Genomic DNA, 19,028 nt, shown 5'->3' with positions numbered 1-19,028 from the left:
GCTGGGAGCTTTGCCCCCATGAAAGGAGTGTTCAAGCTGCCAACCTTAGTGCCATTTGCCCGGGTGCCTGGATGAGGAGGCCAAGAATGTCTTCACCGGCATATCCAGGATGCCAGTGCAGAGCAGAATCGTACTAAGTTAACTCTTGCCAAATAAAGCACCGCTAGGGAAGATTTTCCTTAGGTGCAATTTTCCCTCTGTTTATGGACCGCTCCAAACTTTTTGCTTTTGTTTGGCTAACCTAACCGGACTTTTTTCTGTGGAGCGCAGCCTTCAGCTGCACTCCTCTGGGCTTTTGTTCATCTGTTATGGGGATACTGACACGTCCTTCATACTGTCAGTACTGACAAACTATATTTCCCTTAGTCTTTGATTATGTTGTCATTTCTTGATAACTTTTGATCTATGTGCCAAGTACCTTACAGTACCGCACATAGGGGTCCTTTTGTTTTATGGCCCTAGACACACTCTAAGGATTTTCTGGTGACTGTACAGGTGTGCCTAGGACAAACTGGTGGCAGCAGTTTACTTTTATAGTATTTATAATTCTTTTTAGTTAACCATACTGCGTTTACTGCGTTTGGCTCAAGACTGTGGCCACTGCCGAAATGGCTGTGGCACAAAGTCTTTTGTTCTGTCCTTTGTCCATTTTGTCCCTTTGTCTTCCCCCAGCTCGATCAGACAAGGGCTTTGGGCATGCAGCCACCCGTGAAAACCACAACTTTCGCGGGCTCCTGCATGTCACGTGTGCTAATGCCCAGGAAGAGGATTGGGACTCTCTGGTCCCAATCTACACTACTGGTGCCAGTATGTCTGGTATGCCTGAATGACTGGAACCAATGTGGACCGCGATTGGTTCATGCCTGACGTTCATGCAAGAGAGCATATCTTTTGTTGGCTATCCTAGATTTGAGCATGAAACGAATTTCGGATGAGAGAGGGGGCTCTGTATCCATTCCAGGTCTATCAACTGAAGTTCTCTCCAAACTACATAAGGACCAAGTATCCTGAATTGCCAAAGGAGACCTTTGGAACCACCAGAGAAGTGCTGGAAGGTTTGGCACCCTGAGCCTGCTGTTGTTCCGTCAGACCCCTGCTCTTGTATCCACCACAGAAGGCCTGCAAGTGCGCTTCGACCCTTTGGAGTAGGGGGAACAACTACTCTCAGCACCTCCTGATTACCCTCAAAAAGAGCCTCATCAGAAGTGTTCCTGGGCCATCCAGCAAACTGACAAGCTTGAACCTGGGGTATCGCATAGGAGCACTGCTGTTCCGAGTTGAAACTCGAGACTTGGGGAATCGCTAGCTTGTGGTCCTGGGCCCTCTCCCGCCAAATGTTGTCCTAGCTCCTCTGGGTCGCGATTTAAAAGAGTGTGTCATGCCGTGAGCATTTGCAGTACCTGCATTGCCCGGATGTGGTGACGGTTATTGTATTAGCCTTGCCTGCCTGCCCCCTTGTGCCCTGTGATGTGCTGCACTGGAACTGTCCTCTTTTCTTCATCGTGAGCTGAGAAAAGGCTACTGTCCCGCCACAGACGATCGTCCTGTCCCGCAGCTGCTGAGAGCCAGAGCAACGTGCAACTGCAGGGGTTGAACCTACAAGCTACCTGGCCTACACTGGCAAAGTTTGGCCCAGACTGTGTCGAGGGTGGGAGAGTACTTGCATCACTTACCCTCTACCCGCTATTCTCCAGTTCCTCCAGGAGGGTTTTGACAAGGGCATAGCGATCTCCACACTTTGCTCCCAATGGGCCTCCATTAAAATCCTCTTGGGGGACTCTGATGGCCACCTGGATGGGGAGGTGTTGGTGGGGAAGTTTCTTCGGGGTGTCTCTGCTTCCCATCCTTGTACCTATAAGGGCCTTCCCCCAGGGATCGTCCTCCAGACTTAAAGTTCCTTCAGGGGCATCCCTTTGAGCGCCTGTCGGAAATTGATATCAAGCACCTTACTCTGAAGACTGCTTTCCTGATTGCCATCACGTCTGCCCATAGGCTTGGGGAGGTTGGGGCTCTGTTGTGTCAACCCTCTTTCTTGAGAGTTCTGCCGGACTCTGTGGTTTTGCGGTGTGATCCCAAGTTTCTGCCTAAAGTTGTGTCTCAGTTTCACACTTCTCAGGATCTGGTTCTCCCTGCGGTTTTTCAGAAACCCCAGGCGCCGAACGAGGTGGCTTGGCATGCCATTAAGGTGCGGCGGGCAGTTCTGGAATATTTGGCTCGGACTGCCCCTTTCCGGCAGTCTGATAGTCTCTTGGTTACTTGTGGCCCCGTGGAGCGGGGCGTAAGGCCTCTGTGGTTTTCATTAGCCGGTGGATCCGTACTGTTGTCTCCATGTCCTATTTGGTTTCTGGCCTGCCTGTACCTGACCACGTTCAGGGTCGATCTACCAGGGGGTTAGGCTGCTTCCTGGCCAGATGCTGTTATCTCTACAGAAGATTTGGGCGTTTCTCTACAGGGGTTTGGCTGAAACCTGGGCGGATCAGAGCACCTTTGTCAACCACTATCAGTTGAACGTCTCTCACTCTAGGGATGGTTCCTTCAGGGTTGGTGTTTTGTCTGTTGGGATGTGATTATTGGAGTCAATAAAGGTGTTTTTTTTGTTGCTGCACTTCTGTCTCTGTGTCTCATTGGGACCTCTCCCTGTTGCTCCTATGGTATGCCTCATGAAGTAAGTACTGGGTCGAGGAAGAGTGGACGTGGAGGTAATGCTCTGATTACTTACCAGCAATCTTCATTACTCCTAATCCTACTCTTCCTCGTCACAGTACTGACGACCCGCCTCTCCCTCCCTACGGGGGTTCCCATGCTGCGGCTTGAATACGTTAAACAGGAAGCTGAGGGTCAAGGGGAGAAGTTAGACAAAAGAAAAGAAATAGAAGAAAGTCCTGTATCGGAGGCAGGGGCCTCATGAAGTAAATGCTGTGACGAGGAAGGGTACCACTAAGAGTAATGAAGATTACCTGTAAGTTATTAGAGCAATTTGTTGTATAATTCTCACAATAAATGATAGGAGGCGGTGTGGTTGTAAGTTGTGTGCTTTTATTCTTCTGTGCCACTCAAGTAAATCTGCAACATATATGATATGAGTCAATGATCGGCAACAGGCCCTGGAGCTGCGACACAACTCGTGTACATGCTGAGAGTCTCTCTTGCGGCTTGGAGGCCTCTTCTTGGGAGGAGCGCCCCGGAGCGCGTCCTGCTCCGTGGCTTTCTCCCGCTCGAATGCCTCGCTGAGCGCGCGGGGCCCGCACTTCCGGCCGCGCATGAGATCTCGCGAGACCAGCAGGTCTTGCGATATCTCTACACACCTCCCCCTGATAATGCAAAGGCAGTTCATTGCAATACATAGTCATTGTATCTCACCGGTCTTCTGTGTTCCCTTCGCGGACGATCGCCTCTCTCACTGCACACGTCCTGCTGGTCATTTTCTCGCTCGAGAGTTGGGGCATCCACTTGAATCTCATTTCCTTCAACTTCTCTTCTGTCTGTCTCCGGCTCTCGTTCTTCCCCCCTCTCATTGTCCATTACTCCTTCAGCTTCAGACCTTTCATAAGTCTTTTCTCTCTCTTGCCTCTTTTCAAACGTGGCTACTCTTTCCATGTTCCATGTGTGCCCATCTTCGGTGCGGACATCGTTGGCTCCTCGGTGAATCACCTTCACAGGTCCGCTGAACCGTGAGCCCGTGATCTGATCCTTGGTCGGTAACCGTATTTTGATCCAATCTCCTTCTTTTACTTCTGACTCTTGTTTGGTCCTTCTTCTTCTGTCGCTCCACCTTTTCATGCATGCCTTGTTGTTCTCTATTCTCCACACCACTTCCGACATGTTTACTTCTTCGTCTTCTCTTACTTTGGCCAACCATGGCGGTACTAGCGTGGATGCTGCTCTCCTCCCTCTCAGCATGCGAAAAGGAGAAATTTGGGTGATCCCGTTGGGGGTCAGTCTGTGAGCTGCGATGGCCTCTTTTGTTGTTTTGAGGGGATCCAATCCTGAAGCGGTTGCTAATTGGATGGCTCCCTTAATTAACCTATTGTCCCTCTCGACGAGCCCATTTGCTTGGGGATGGTAGAGTGCTGCTTTCTTCTGGTGTATGTTGTGCTTCCTCAGAAACAGTTCCATGTCTCTGGATATAAGTTGTACTCCGTTGTCTGTTACTAACTCGTTGGGGAGCCCTTCGCTCTGAAAAATGGCCGTCAGGACCTCTATTACGGTTTCGGTCGTGATGTTAGGAACAAACTCGGCCTCGACCATTTCGATAAATAGTCCACTAGTACTATGCCGTACCGATGCTCAGGCGCCATCGTCTCCAAAGGTCCTATGAAGTCTAGACCCACTTTTGACCACACCGCTTCCGGGGTTTATGTGGGAATCATGGGCGCCTGTCCGATTTTCAGGCGCTTGTCACTGTTGAGACACTCATGGCATCTCTCAATCATGGTGCGGATCTCCAGGTCCATGGACGGCCACCAGTAGGCTTCTCTCACTCTGCAACGTGTCATGGTGTTCCCCAGATGGCCCGCAGGGGCCCTGCACAGAATGATTTTTCTCATGCCTGCGGGTGGGATTATCTGGTCGGTTTTCATAATTATGCCGTCGGCTTCTGAGATCTCATCTGCCACTTTCCAATAAGGTCTCATACCTTCTGGCACTGCCCTTTCGTCTGGCCATCCGTTTTTGATCCATTCTCTGATTCTCACCATGGTAGGATCCTTTCCGTCTTCTTCCATCCAGTGTTTTTCGCTGAGTTCCAGGTAGTCGGGCGCCTTGAGATCTGTAATGGATGCTACAATGCATTCTTCTTGTAAGAAAGTGGTGGCATTGTCCTTGCCCTCTGGCAATCTTGACATGCAGTCTGCCTGCAAATTCTTCCATCCGGAGATGTGTTGCACCTCGAAGGTGTATTCCTGCAGTTTTGCTGCTATGCGTGCTAATCGGGGTGTTGACACTTTGGTGCCACCTGAGCTGAGCATGTGGATGAGGGGCTTATGGTCGGTAACCAACTTGAACTTCGTGCCCCACACATATGTCCTGAAATGTTCCACAGCCCATGTACACGCTAACATCTCCTTCTCTATGGTGGAGTAGTTTTGTTCAGCTGACGATAGGGCTTTCGAGGCAAACGCTACCACATGTTCCGTGTCGCCCTTCTTCTGAGTGAGGACCGCCCCTAGTCCATATGCACTGGCGTCTGTAGTCATGACTGTACTCCACTCTGGGTTGAACGGTTGCAAGCATGGCGCTTCAACTATGTGTTGTTTTATGCTTTCCACCGCTTTCTTCTGATCTTCCTGCCACGTGTACTCCGACCCTTTTTTGAGGAGCTCTCGGAGCGGTGCTGAGGTTTCCGAGAATTTGGGGATGAATTTTGCATAGTACTCCACCATCCCGAGGAATGACCTCACTTCGTCTTTGTTGGTGGGTTCTGGAGCTTTAATTAAGGCCTGCAGTAAGTTTTGCTTGGGACTTATACCTTTCTCTGATATTTTGTACCACAAATACACAACTTCTTTTGCTTTGAACACACATTTTTTGTACCTTAATCTCACACCCGCTTCTTGCAGTTTGGTGAGGACTGTTCTCAATGTGACGTCGTGCATCTGTTCGTCCTTTGCGTAGATAAGGATGTCATCCTGGAAATAAGCCACGTTCCTGACGTTCCGCAGTAGAGCATCCATCATGCGTTGAAACGCTGAGGCTGCAGATGATAAACCAAATGGCATTTTGGTGAACTGGTACGTGCCAAACAGGGTGATGAAAGCGGTGAGTGGCTTGGACTCCTTGTGCAGTTGAATTTGATGGTAGGCGTTCCTCATGTCCAGTTTCGAGAATACTTTGGCTTCCTTCATCATGAGGATTAACTCATTTATGCTCGGCAGCGGGTAGCTGTCTGCAATAACTTCCAGGTTTAGGCTGCGGAGGTCAATGCATACTCTTAGCTCTTGTGAGTTCTGTTTCTTTATGAGTACCACTGGGCTCAGCCACTCAGAAGCTTCAATTTCTTCGATGACGCCATCTTTCTTCATTCTGTCCAGTTGGCTTCTGAGTGTGTCTCTTGCCGTTGTCGGTACTGGCCTTAATCTGTGCTTGACCGGAACTGCGTTGGTTTTGAGTAATATTTTGTGGACGAAGCCCTTGATGTGACCAGATTCTTCCAAAAATAGTTTGGGGTAATCACTTTTCACTACTGGTGCGCTCCTCCAACTGACTGACAGTACCTGATCCTCTGTGCTGGGGTCCAGCTTGATTTTCAGTTTCGCCTGGTCGTCCCACCCTAATACCGCTGGGCCTTCTTGACTAAAGTAAACTTTGGTGGTGGTCTCTCTTCCTTTGAACTCTACTTTCCCTTTGATGTAGCCCAACAAGTCTACAGACGCACCACCAAAAACTGTAGGCTTGTGCCGTGTGCTGAGTACTTGGACCGTCTCTGTACCCATCATCTCTTTGTACGTGCGTAGGGGTATTATGGTGAGATCAGAACCCGAATCAGCCATGACCCTTGTTTCCAGTCCATTTATTTTGATTGCACAGTGGGGCTTTTCCCTTCTGGCCCGTGAGCTGTTCACCATGATGACTGTCGGTCTCCCTTCATCTTCCGAGGACGAATCCCTCTCTGTGTTGTGTTCAGCGTTAACACTCGTGATCTTCTTGTTGCGCCACCGAGACATGATTGAGAAGTGACCAATCTTTTTGCATACTGAGCACTCCTTGTCTCTTGCTGGGCACTCTCTATCGAAGTCTAGATGCTTCGTGCTGGTGCACCTGTGGCATTTCAACGGTTCTTTCTTCCCCCATTTTCCTTCTCTCGCATCGAGGACCGGCCTCTCCTTCTTTGGGCGGATTGCCACTGATTGAACTTCGGTAGGGCCATGGCCGCTTGCAAATTCTTTCCTTCTGCCTACCATCTCCTCAACTGCTCTCGCTATTTCAATAGCTTTTTCCAGCTGTAATTCCTTCTCTAAAATGAACTTATCTTGTACTTTTCTGCTGTTGGTGTGGACCACCAGCATGTCGCAGATGAGAGTCTCAGCGTTGTTACCAAAACTGCAGAGCACCGCCAGTTCGCGCAGTTTGGTGACATAATCATCAACGGGTTCGGACGCCTCCTGTTTGCGGCTGTAGAACCGAATCCTGTGCAGGACGGTATTCTCCTTGCTGGCGAACCTTTTAACAATCCTTCGCACAGCCTCCTTGAATTCATCATCATTATCACCAGCTACCGGCTCCGGGGTGAGACTCTCAAACACCCTCTGTCCTTCAACGCCCAGGGCATTTAGTAACATCGCTCTGTGTCTCGCCGCCGAGTAGCCCGCACCGCCCATGGCCTCTACATACGTTGTGAATAAGGGTTGCCATTGTGTCCACGGAATGGCAAGCCTACCTGGAGTTTGCAGGAAGGGCGGTGGTGGTGTCGCTCCTTGCATGGCTCCATGCGGGTTTTAGTGATGATCCTCGTCGCCAATTATGTTGTGTAATTCTCACAATAAATGATAGGAGGCGGTGTGGTTACAAGTTGTGTGCTTTTATTCTTCTGTGCCACTCAAGTAAATCTGCAACATATATGATATGAGTCAATGATGGGCAACAGGCCCTGGAGCTGCGATGCAACTCGTGTACAATGTGAGAGTCTCTCTTGCGGCTTGGAGGCCTCTTCTTGGGAGGAGCGCCCGGGAGCACGTCCTGCTCCGTGGCTTTCTCCCGCTCGAATGCCTCGCTGAGCGTGCGGGGCCCGCACTTCCGGCCGCGCACGAGATCTCGCGAGACCGGTAGGTCTCGCATATCTCTACACAATTGTAAATAAAGTTTGACTTAACTGCTGCCCAAGCAGCAAAGAAAGAGGAAGGGAAGAGAAAGGAAGCCAGGTTTATGGACGCAGTTAGAGAGGATTGGATACAATAGTCACATGGAAACAACATTCGACCTATCATAAACGGACTACAAACAGCTGTTTTAATGGGAAATGTCGTTTTTGTGATGGTTTCTTTTTAATATTCTTTGCTTTAATGCTGCTAGAGAAAAGAGAAGAGTAAGCATAATTCGGGCCTCCAGTCTTGACACAGAATCCGAGCACAGGCAACCTTGTCCTGCTAAAAAGGAAGACAACTCACCTTTCAACCAGCACAAACGATCACAATCTGGTTTCCAAAAGTCATAAAAATGTTGAGAACCGGTCGTTCAATGTGACCAAATACAGCGCAGTATAAGTGTGCGGTTTCCATTGATATTACGTGGCAGAAGTGTTTTATTAGCAAAATGTCCTTCGAGCCGGATTTGAACCAGCGACCTAAGGATATCCGATTACCTCACTACAGTCCTCCGCTCTACCAACTGAGCTATCGAGGGATACATGGACGAGCGCTTGCAAATAGCATGCTGAATGACCAGCACACAACGTGAAAGATATCATTGTTTATACGTGTGATTTCAATATTGATCCTGCTCCCTATAGTTGCACTTCAATGCCTTAAATTCATTATCAGGCTGTATACCGCGTGATTTTTTGACACCAAGAGTACCGTGCGGGTTCGGTTCGAAAGTACTTAAAGATCAACTTAGAACACAGCCAAGGGCCCATCACACATCTACAAGAAACAGCACGATGGAGAGAGGCTCCGTGCACGTGATAGTTGCACCTGGAGCCGAAAATGCGATTTTTCTTTCGAAATGATTTGGCGAGCAGCTCTATTGATCTCCTTCCTGACATCCCACCCGTTTTGTTCCATTGTACTTGCTGGTTACAGAATAAACAAAGAAATGGAAAATCCGATGCTATAACTGGGGCAATATTACAACAACAAAAAAGGAAGGAAATGAGGTCTAGGATTGCAGATGTCTGTTTCTTTGCAAGACGACCGAAGAGCACAATCAATCAGCCGAAATAGCTCAGTTGGGAGAGCGTTAGACTGAAGATCTAAAGGTCCCTGGTTCGATCCCGGGTTTCGGCAGGGGATATTTTTTAAAGGTTTTTCATGCTGCTCCATTTGATAATCAGAATCTTTTCACACTTAAAGTTATCATTGAATGGCAGACGATGCAGTGGAAATAAATCGCTAATTCTTATTTTTCTACTATATCTCCCCAAATGTAATTTCCATGTTAAAACTTGTTGCTCATTTCAACATGTTCTGTCTGTGCCATGAAATGGAAAAGAGACTTATAGGGGTCATAATATTTCAATGTGACTCAGGGCACATATGGCCATAATTCACAACTCACAGTACTGGGCATTATTTAGTTTAATGCTTTTGCAAAGATTTCCAGTTGCATAGGTGTTTTTTTTTTTAAAGGGCTGCGGTTGAAGGAATAGGTGAAGTGGTGACAACTTTTGAATTTGCGCGGGTGGGGTGGGGTAGGGTAGGTGGGTGAACCATTTGGTGCAACTTTTGACCCAGATGATGTCCTGGGAAATTATATTCTACAGAATGCCATCACACAACATGACATCATAAGCAGTGACATCCAATTACCTGTGAGCGACACACAGTCCTTGTTAATGATGTCCAGTTTCCCACCAAAACAAAAAGTGATGGATTTAAGGTTTTGCAGAAGTCATAATCACTGGCACGTGCCATTCTTCTGTGTAACCTTCCCTATAATTATGTTGGCCAAGAATATCTTCACCAGCATATACAAAACACCAGTGCAGAGTAGAATCCTGTCACTGTGATGCACTGTACACGGAGCACCCGTAAATTAACTCTTGCCAAATAAAGCACGCAGCAGGTGTTTTCTTTCAACACACACCACTCGTGTCTATTGTTTTTGTCCGGCTAAGGTGATGGTGGTTCGGGAAGGGGGTAAGGGCGGGGGCGTCAAATGTTTCAAGATCGGGGGGTGGGGGGTGCAGCTATGCCCCATGAAGCAGTATAAGTGTTCCAATTTTCTAATTTATCTTGCGGAGGGCAAGTGTGTGTTGATGCGGCTAAGCCGGGTACCGCACCAATCACACAGGACTGGATAGGGAGACAAGGGGTGCAAAAAAGGATGGAGCGGAGATGGACCCACCACGGTGCCGGGCTTTGTCTGTATATCTGGTAGAGAGTCGCAGGGCTGAACGTCGGAGGCGGTCTGCGGATCAGAGGCAGGATCTAGGCAGTGGCAGAAGATCAGAGGGGCGTTTCGTTCCCCCAGGCAAGGTTTTATACATCCCGGTCCTATCCAGTCCCCAGACAGTGATCGAGCACGGGTGCAACCGAAAACTACCCTCCCTCTCTCTCATAACTATATTGTTTCTGTATCAATTTTCTCTCTATTTTACTGTCGTACTGAGCACTACTTTGTTCGTTTTTTCAGAGCCCCGAGGCGGAGTTGTGAGGTGTATACATAAAAAAAGTGCAGGTTGAGACCACAAGGGTCCACTGCAACCAGGAGTTAGAGCATGGCACCCAGGGGTACAAGTCCTTAGTAATGGCCACAGGGCAATCCAATGATTGAGGAGGGTTGTGGGGGGGTTTGGGAACTGCAACAAGAGACAGCGTCTGCCATGGGGCTAAGCTGCCAGCTAACAGGTAAGTATGTACATTGAAATGAGGAGGGTCAAATAAAGAAAAGGGGAAAGAGGGAAAGGATAGGAATGGAGGGAGTTACGAGATTTCAGCAAGGGAAGTGGTCGGTCACTGGTTTCAGCTGGGAGCTTTGCCCCCATGAAAGGAGTGTTCAAGCTGCCAACCTTAGTGCCATTTGCCCGGGTGCCTGGATGAGGAGGCCAAGAATGTCTTCACCGGCATATCCAGGATGCCAGTGCAGAGCAGAATCGTACTAAGTTAACTCTTGCCAAATAAAGCACCGCTAGGGAAGATTTTCCTTAGGTGCAATTTTCCCTCTGTTTATGGACCGCTCCAAACTTTTTGCTTTTGTTTGGCTAACCTAACCGGACTTTTTTCTGTGGAGCGCAGCCTTCAGCTGCACTCCTCTGGGCTTTTGTTCATCTGTTATGGGGATACTGACACGTCCTTCATACTGTCAGTACTGACAAACTATATTTCCCTTAGTCTTTGATTATGTTGTCATTTCTTGATAACTTTTGATCTATGTGCCAAGTACCTTACAGTACCGCACATAGGGGTCCTTTTGTTTTATGGCCCTAGACACACTCTAAGGATTTTCTGGTAACTGTACAGGTGTGCCTAGGACAAACTGGTGGCAGCAGTTTACTTTTATAGTATTTGTAATTCTTTTTAGTTAACCATACTGCGTTTACTGCGTTTGGCTCAAGACTGTGGCCACTGCCGAAATGGCTGTGGCACAAAGTCTTTTGTTCTGTCCTTTGTCCATTTTGTCCCTTTGTCTTCCCCCAGCTCGATCAGACAAGGGCTTTGGGCATGCAGCCACCCGTGAAAACCACAACTTTCGCGGGCTCCTGCATGTCACGTGTGCTAATGCCCAGGAAGAGGATTGGGACTCTCTGGTCCCAATCTACACTACTGGTGCCAGTATGTCTGGTATGCCTGAATGACTGGAACCAATGTGGACCGCGATTGGTTCATGCCTGACGTTCATGCAAGAGAGCATATCTTTTGTTGGCTATCCTAGATTTGAGCATGAAACGAATTTCGGATGAGAGAGGGGGCTCTGTATCCATTCCAGGTCTATCAACTGAAGTTCTCTCCAAACTACATAAGGACCAAGTATCCTGAATTGCCAAAGGAGACCTTTGGAACCACCAGAGAAGTGCTGGAAGGTTTGGCACCCTGAGCCTGCTGTTGTTCCGTCAGACCCCTGCTCTTGTATCCACCACAGAAGGCCTGCAAGTGCGCTTCGACCCTTTGGAGTAGGGGGAACAACTACTCTCAGCACCTCCTGATTACCCTCAAAAAGAGCCTCATCAGAAGTGTTCCTGGGCCATCCAGCAAACTGACAAGCTTGAACCTGGGGTATCGCATAGGAGCACTGCTGTTCCGAGTTGAAACTCGAGACTTGGGGAATCGCTAGCTTGTGGTCCTGGGCCCTCTCCCGCCAAATGTTGTCCTAGCTCCTCTGGGTCGCGATTTAAAAGAGTGTGTCATGCCGTGAGCATTTGCAGTACCTGCATTGCCCGGATGTGGTGACGGTTATTGTATTAGCCTTGCCTGCCTGCCCCCTTGTGCCCTGTGATGTGCTGCACTGGAACTGTCCTCTTTTCTTCATCGTGAGCTGAGAAAAGGCTACTGTCCCGCCACAGACGATCGTCCTGTCCCGCAGCTGCTGAGAGCCAGAGCAACGTGCAACTGCAGGGGTTGAACCTACAAGCTACCTGGCCTACACTGGCAAAGTTTGGCCCAGACTGTGTCGAGGGTGGGAGAGTACTTGCATCACTTACCCTCTACCCGCTATTCTCCAGATCCTCCAGGAGGGTTTTGACAAGGGCATAGCGATCTCCACACTTTGCTCCCAATGGGCCTCCATTAAAATCCTCTTGGGGGACTCTGATGGCCACCTGGATGGGGAGGTGTTGGTGGGGAAGTTTCTTCGGGGTGTCTCTGCTTCCCATCCTTGTACCTATAAGGGCCTTCCCCCAGGGATCGTCCTCCAGACTTAAAGTTCCTTCAGGGGCATCCCTTTGAGCGCCTGTCGGAAATTGATATCAAGCACCTTACTCTGAAGACTGCTTTCCTGATTGCCATCACGTCTGCCCATAGGCTTGGGGAGGTTGGGGCTCTGTTGTGTCAACCCTCTTTCTTGAGAGTTCTGTCGGACTCTGTGGTTTTGCGGTGTGATCCCAAGTTTCTGCCTAAAGTTGTGTCTCAGTTTCACACTTCTCAGGATCTGGTTCTCCCTGCGGTTTTTCAGAAACCCCAGGCGCCGAACGAGGTGGCTTGGCATGCCATTAAGGTGCGGCGGGCAGTTCTGGAATATTTGGCTCGGACTGCCCCTTTCCGGCAGTCTGATAGTCTCTTGGTTACTTGTGGCCCCGTGGAGCGGGGCGTAAGGCCTCTGTGGTTTTCATTAGCCGGTGGATCCGTACTGTTGTCTCCATGTCCTATTTGGTTTCTGGCCTGCCTGTACCTGACCACGTTCAGGGTCGATCTACCAGGGGGTTAGGCTGCTTCCTGGCCAGATGCTGTTATCTCTACAGAAGATTTGGGCGTTTCTCTACAGGGGTTTGGCTGAAACCTGGGCGGATCAGAGCACCTTTGTCAACCACTATCAGTTGAACGTCTCTCACTCTAGGGATGGTTCCTTCAGGGTTGGTGTTTTGTCTGTTGGGATGTGATTATTGGAGTCAATAAAGGTGTTTTTTTTGTTGCTGCACTTCTGTCTCTGTGTCTCATTGGGACCTCTCCCTGTTGCTCCTATGGTATGCCTCATGAAGTAAGTACTGGGTCGAGGAAGAGTGGACGTGGAGGTAATGCTCTGATTACTTACCAGCAATCTTCATTACTCCTAATCCTACTCTTCCTCGTCACAGTACTGACGACCCGCCTCTCCCTCCCTACGGGGGTTCCCATGCTGCGGCTTGAATACGTTAAACAGGAAGCTGAGGGTCAAGGGGAGAAGTTAGACAAAAGAAAAGAAATAGAAGAAAGTCCTGTATCGGAGGCAGGGGCCTCATGAAGTAAATGCTGTGACGAGGAAGGGTACGACTAAGAGTAATGAAGATTACCTGTAAGTTATTAGAGCAATTTGTTGTATAATTCTCACAATAAATGATAGGAGGCGGTGTGGTTGTAAGTTGTGTGCTTTTATTCTTCTGTGCCACTCAAGTAAATCTGCAACATATATGATATGAGTCAATGATCGGCAACAGGCCCTGGAGCTGCGACACAACTCGTGTACATGCTGAGAGTCTCTCTTGCGGCTTGGAGGCCTCTTCTTGGGAGGAGCGCCCCGGAGCGCGTCCTGCTCCGTGGCTTTCTCCCGCTCGAATGCCTCGCTGAGCGCGCGGGGCCCGCACTTCCGGCCGCGCATGAGATCTCGCGAGACCAGCAGGTCTTGCGATATCTCTACACACCTCCCCCTGATAATGCAAAGGCAGTTCATTGCAATACATAGTCATTGTATCTCACCGGTCTTCTGTGTTCCCTTCGCGGACGATCGCCTCTCTCACTGCACACGTCCTGCTGGTCATTTTCTCGCTCGAGAGTTGGGGCATCCACTTGAATCTCATTTCCTTCAACTTCTCTTCTGTCTGTCTCCGGCTCTCGTTCTTCCCCCCTCTCATTGTCCATTACTCCTTCAGCTTCAGACCTTTCATAAGTCTTTTCTCTCTCTTGCCTCTTTTCAAACGTGGCTACTCTTTCCATGTTCCATGTGTGCCCATCTTCGGTGCGGACATCGTTGGCTCCTCGGTGAATCACCTTCACAGGTCCGCTGAACCGTGAGCCCGTGATCTGATCCTTGGTCGGTAACCGTATTTTGATCCAATCTCCTTCTTTTACTTCTGACTCTTGTTTGGTCCTTCTTCTTCTGTCGCTCCACCTTTTCATGCATGCCTTGTTGTTCTCTATTCTCCACACCACTTCCGACATGTTTACTTCTTCGTCTTCTCTTACTTTGGCCAACCATGGCGGTACTAGCGTGGATGCTGCTCTCCTCCCTCTCAGCATGCGAAAAGGAGAAATTTGGGTGATCCCGTTGGGGGTCAGTCTGTGAGCTGCGATGGCCTCTTTTGTTGTTTTGAGGGGATCCAATCCTGAAGCGGTTGCTAATTGGATGGCTCCCTTAATTAACCTATTGTCCCTCTCGACGAGCCCATTTGCTTGGGGATGGTAGAGTGCTGCTTTCTTCTGGTGTATGTTGTGCTTCCTCAGAAACAGTTCCATGTCTCTGGATATAAGTTGTACTCCGTTGTCTGTTACTAACTCGTTGGGGAGCCCTTCGCTCTGAAAAATGGCCGTCAGGACCTCTATTACGGTTTCGGTCGTGATGTTAGGAACAAACTCGGCCTCGACCATTTCGATAAATAGTCCACTAGTACTATGCCGTACCGATGCTCGGGCGCCATCGTCTCCAAAGGTCCTATGAAGTCTAGACCCACTTTTGACCACACCGCTTCCGGGGTTTATGTGGGAATCATGGGCGCCTGTCCGATTTTCAGGCGCTTGTCACTGTTGAGACACTCATGGCATCTCTCAATCATGGTGCGGATCTCCAGGTCCATGGACGGCCACCAGTAGGCTTCTCTCACTCTGCAACGTGTCATGGTGTTCCCCAGATGGCCCGCAGGGGCCCTGCACAGAATGATTTTTCTCATGCCTGCGGGTGGGATTATCTGGTCGGTTTTCATAATTATGCCGTCGGCTTCTGAGATCTCATCTGCCACTTTCCAATAAGGTCTCATACCTTCTGGCACTGCCCTTTCGTCTGGCCATCCGTTTTTGATCCATTCTCTGATTCTCACCATGGTAGGATCCTTTCCGTCTTCTTCCATCCAGTGTTTTTCGCTGAGTTCCAGGTAGTCGGGCGCCTTGAGATCTGTAATGGATGCTACAATGCATTCTTCTTGTAAGAAAGTGGTGGCATTGTCCTTGCCCTCTGGCAATCTTGACATGCAGTCTGCCTGCAAATTCTTCCATCCGGAGATGTGTTGCACCTCGAAGGTGTATTCCTGCAGTTTTGCTGCTATGCGTGCTAATCGGGGTGTTGACACTTTGGTGCCACCTGAGCTGAGCATGTGGATGAGGGGCTTATGGTCGGTAACCAACTTGAACTTCGTGCCCCACACATATGTCCTGAAATGTTCCACAGCCCATGTACACGCTAACATCTCCTTCTCTATGGTGGAGTAGTTTTGTTCAGCTGACGATAGGGCTTTCGAGGCAAACGCTACCACATGTTCCGTGTCGCCCTTCTTCTGAGTGAGGACCGCCCCATGTCCATATGCACTGGCGTCTGTAGTCATGACTGTACTCCACTCTGGGTTGAACGGTTGCAAGCATGGCGCTTCAACTATGTGTTGTTTTATGCTTTCCACCGCTTTCTTCTGATCTTCCTGCCACGTGTACTCCGACCCTTTTTTGAGGAGCTCTCGGAGCGGTGCTGAGGTTTCCGAGAATTTGGGGATGAATTTTGCATAGTACTCCACCATCCCGAGGAATGACCTCACTTCGTCTTTGTTGGTGGGTTCTGGAGCTTTAATTAAGGCCTGCAGTAAGTTTTGCTTGGGACTTATACCTTTCTCTGATATTTTGTACCACAAATACACAACTTCTTTTGCTTTGAACACACATTTTTTGTACCTTAATCTCACACCCGCTTCTTGCAGTTTGGTGAGGACTGTTCTCAATGTGACGTCGTGCATCTGTTCGTCCTTTGCGTAGATAAGGATGTCATCCTGGAAATAAGCCACGTTCCTGACGTTCCGCAGTAGAGCATCCATCATGCGTTGAAACGCTGAGGCTGCAGATGATAAACCAAATGGCATTTTGGTGAACTGGTACGTGCCAAACAGGGTGATGAAAGCGGTGAGTGGCTTGGACTCCTTGTGCAGTTGAATTTGATGGTAGGCGTTCCTCATGTCCAGTTTCGAGAATACTTTGGCTTCCTTCATCATGAGGATTAACTCATTTATGCTCGGCAGCGGGTAGCTGTCTGCAATAACTTCCAGGTTTAGGCTGCGGAGGTCAATGCATACTCTTAGCTCTTGTGAGTTCTGTTTCTTTATGAGTACCACTGGGCTCAGCCACTCAGAAGCTTCAATTTCTTCGATGACGCCATCTTTCTTCATTCTGTCCAGTTGGCTTCTGAGTGTGTCTCTTGCCGTTGTCGGTACTGGCCTTAATCTGTGCTTGACCGGAACTGCGTTGGTTTTGAGTAATATTTTGTGGACGAAGCCCTTGATGTGACCAGATTCTTCCAAAAATAGTTTGGGGTAATCACTTTTCACTACTGGTGCGCTCCTCCAACTGACTGACAGTACCTGATCCTCTGTGCTGGGGTCCAGCTTGATTTTCAGTTTCACCTGGTCGTCCCACCCTAATACCGCTGGGCCTTCTTGACTAAAGTAAACTTTGGTGGTGGTCTCTCTTCCTTTGAACTCTACTTTCCCTTTGATGTAGCCCAACAAGTCTACAGACGCACCACCAAAAACTGTAGGCTTGTGCCGTGTGCTGAGTACTTGGGCCGTCTCTGTACCCATCATCTCTTTGTACGTGCGTAGGGGTATTATGGTGAGATCAGAACCCGAATCAGCCATGACCCTTGTTTCCAGTCCATTTATTTTGATTGCACAGTGGGGCTTTTCCCTTCTGGCCCGTGAGCTGTTCACCATGATGACTGTCGGTCTCCCTTCATCTTCCGAGGACGAATCCCTCTCTGTGTTGTGTTCAGCGTTAACACTCGTGATCTTCTTGTTGCGCCACCGAGACATGATTGAGAAGTGACCAATCTTTTTGCATACTGAGCACTCCTTGTCTCTTGCTGGGCACTCTCTATCGAAGTCTAGATGCTTCGTGCTGGTGCACCTGTGGCATTTCAACGGTTCTTTCTTCCCCCATTTTCCTTCTCTCGCATCGAGGACCGGCCTCTCCTTCTTTGGGCGGATTGCCACTGATTGAACTTCGGTAGGGCCGTGGCCGCTTGCAAATTCTTTCCTTCTGCCTACCATCTCCTCAACTGCTCTCGCTATTTCAATAGCTTTTTCCAGCTGCAATTCCTTCTCTAAAATGAACTTATCTTGTACTTTTCTGCTGTTGGTGTGGACCACCAGCATGTCGCAGATGAGAGTCTCAGCGTTGTTACCAAAACTGCAGAGCACCGCCAGTTCGCGCAGTTTGGTGACATAATCATCAACGGGTTCGGACGCCTCCTGTTTGCGGCTGTAGAACCGAATCCTGTGCAGGACGGTATTCTCCTTGCTGGCGAACCTTTTAACAATCCTTCGCACAGCCTCCTTGAATTCATCATCATTATCACCAGCTACCGGCTCCGGGGTGAGACTCCCAAACACCCTCTGTCCTTCAACGCCCAGGGCATTTAGTAACATCGCTCTGTGTCTCGCCGCCGAGTAGCCCGCACCGCCCATGGCCTCTACATACGTTGTGAATAAGGGTTGCCATTGTGTCCACGGAATGGCAAGCCTACCTGGAGTTTGCAGGAAGGGCGGTGGTGGTGTCGCTCCTTGCATGGCTCCATGCGGGTTTTAGTGATGATCCTCGTCGCCAATTATGTTGTGTAATTCTCACAATAAATGATAGGAGGCGGTGTGGTTACAAGTTGTGTGCTTTTATTCTTCTGTGCCACTCAAGTAAATCTGCAACATATATGATATGAGTCAATGATGGGCAACAGGCCCTGGAGCTGCGATGCAACTCGTGTACATGCTGAGAGTCTCTCTTGCGGCTTGGAGGCCTCTTCTTGGGAGGAGCGCCCGGGAGCACGTCCTGCTCCGTGGCTTTCTCCCGCTCGAATGCCTCGCTGAGCGTGCGGGGCCCGCACTTCCGGCCGCGCACGAGATCTCGCGAGACCGGTAGGTCTCGCATATCTCTACACAATTGTAAATAAAGTTTGACTTAACTGCTGCCCAAGCAGCAAAGAAAGAGGAAGGGAAGAGAAAGGAAGCCAGGTTTATGGACGCAGTTAGAGAGGATTGGATACAATAGTCACATGGAAACAACATTCGACCTATCATAAACGGACTACAAACAGCTGTTTTAATGGGAAATGTCGTTTTTGTGATGGTTTCTTTTTAATATTCTTTGCTTTAATGCTGCTCGAGAAAAGAGAAGAGTAAGCATAATTCGGGCCTCCAGTCTTGACACAGAATCCGAGCACAGGCAACCTTGTCCTGCTAAAAAGGAAGACAACTCACCTTTCAACCAGCACAAACGATCACAATCTGGTTTCCAAAAGTCATAAAAATGTTGAGAACTGGTCGTTCAATGTGACCAAATACAGCGCAGTATAAGTGTGCGGTTTCCATTGATATTACGTGGCAGAAGTGTTTTATTAGCAAAATGTCCTTCGAGCCGGATTTGAACCAGCGACCTAAGGATATCTGATTACCTCACTACAGTCCTCCGCTCTACCAACTGAGCTATCGAAGGATACATGTACGAGCGCTTGCAAATGGCATGCTGAATGACCAGCACACAACGTGAAAGATATCATTGTTTATA

General features: G+C 49.1%; 2 non-coding genes across 2 annotated transcripts; one reads left to right on the top strand and one right to left on the bottom strand.

The window, feature by feature from the left end:
• The first annotated feature begins 8,866 nt into the window (after positions 1-8,866).
• On the top strand, positions 8,867-8,939 carry TRNAF-GAA (transfer RNA phenylalanine (anticodon GAA)). Its single transcript has one exon. It is a non-coding gene; the product is annotated as a tRNA-Phe (tRNA).
• A 9,930-nt stretch (positions 8,940-18,869) lies between these two features.
• Positions 18,870-18,956, bottom strand: TRNAY-GUA (transfer RNA tyrosine (anticodon GUA)). Its single transcript is given in 2 exon segments — positions 18,870-18,905; positions 18,920-18,956. It is a non-coding gene; the product is annotated as a tRNA-Tyr (tRNA).
• Between the last annotated feature and the right edge of the window lie 72 nt (positions 18,957-19,028).

This window comes from Ambystoma mexicanum, assembly GCF_040938575.1.
Source record: "Ambystoma mexicanum isolate Mex_15411 chromosome 12 unlocalized genomic scaffold, UKY_AmexF1_1 Mex_chr12_unloc.2, whole genome shotgun sequence".
NCBI classification, from domain to species: Eukaryota; Metazoa; Chordata; class Amphibia; order Caudata; family Ambystomatidae; genus Ambystoma; species Ambystoma mexicanum.
This window is presented reverse-complemented; position numbering and strand designations above follow the sequence as displayed.